Source organism: Mus pahari, chromosome 15, assembly GCF_900095145.1.
Source record: "Mus pahari chromosome 15, PAHARI_EIJ_v1.1, whole genome shotgun sequence".
In the NCBI taxonomy this organism is placed as follows: Eukaryota; Metazoa; Chordata; class Mammalia; order Rodentia; family Muridae; genus Mus; species Mus pahari.
Window position 1 is genome coordinate 5,389,727 of NC_034604.1, and position 1,271 is coordinate 5,390,997.

General features: G+C 38.2%; 1 non-coding gene across 1 annotated transcript; it reads right to left on the bottom strand.

Moving 5' to 3' along the window:
- Positions 1 to 223: 223 nt before the first annotated feature.
- LOC115065592 lies at positions 224 to 352 on the bottom strand. Its single transcript, XR_003845356.1, has one exon. It is a non-coding gene; the product is annotated as a small nucleolar RNA SNORA20 (small nucleolar RNA).
- Positions 353 to 1,271: the final 919 nt, after the last annotated feature.

Genomic DNA, 1,271 nt, shown 5'->3' on the forward strand with positions numbered 1-1,271 from the left:
TTTGACATACATGAATGGACCGAGGCTCAGATTTGTCCCAAACCCATGTGAACAAGATTCATTTCCTCAATGTTACTTCTTTAAAGGAATCTGTATTGATACACTCACAAGACAAAATCCTCATAGGTTGTTGACAATTTATCAAATTCGATAAATAGATTAATTCCCAGAGACTTCCAGAAGCAAACCAGTGGAAGCACACTTGTCACTAATATTTTTTTAACAATGTCTAGACCACGTACAAGAGACAAAACACATTTAATCTCCATGTACAATGGCCCAATATTGTTTTATCCCATGCATATAACCACTCCTATCATTGAATCACTAATAATTTTTATCTCATTCAATTTTACTCACAAAAGTCTATCACTTACCACATTGGTGGATTTACACTCATGAAGAAACAGAATGAACTGCTGTGGAATATTAAAAAGCCCAGTCCAGAACTACTTTAAACATATTCAGTGATAGATCAGAGCTTTGTTAAGCCCCCAGTCGTCAAATAGCCATTAACATAGTGGGTAACTTGAGCAGAAAATCTGAGCCATCTTTGGTTTTGACATGGAAAAAGCAGAAAGGAGAAATAAAAGCAGTTCACTTCAACTCAAACTAGAGCTGTTCTGATCCCACTCCCAGGACCTCCCCATTATTAATGAAGAAAAGGCTACTTTTCCCTAATGATGTCTGTAGTTACAGTGCAATCCTACAGCAGTTAAGTGCCTAATGGAATATTCCAGGGACATTTATCATAACTGGACACAGAGACCAGATGTCTGCTTAATGCCAGGGTTTAAATGTCAAATACCTGGAGAGGTAATTACTCAGCCTCAGAATCCAGCTGAGTTCCCTGCTCTGCTTCACAGAAAGTGTACTGACAGTTATCTTTCGGATACTGTTCAGGCTGGAGCCGTGGAGTTGTAGCAAGAAGGGATGTGAAGAGGTTAACACAGTGGTCCCAGGTTCACAGGATGAAAACCCATATGCCTTGCATGGGAAGAACCCAAATTCCCTCTATGTTCACAAAATTGGAGGTGCAAGCATTGAAAGTGTTCTTGTTGATAACAAAAGATATTTAATTTTTTTCTGTGAAGAATTTTTTGTGAGGCAGGAATTTTGCAAATCCATTTAAGTTTTTGTACAAGATATGTTGTATGTTGAGTATATACTCCCTCTGTACATGCCTAGCATTTTATGTTCGCTTGTTTTAGCTTTTAGGCAGGGTCTTTTTCTTTTGTATTTCAGACTGTCCTCAACATTGCTGTGTAGAC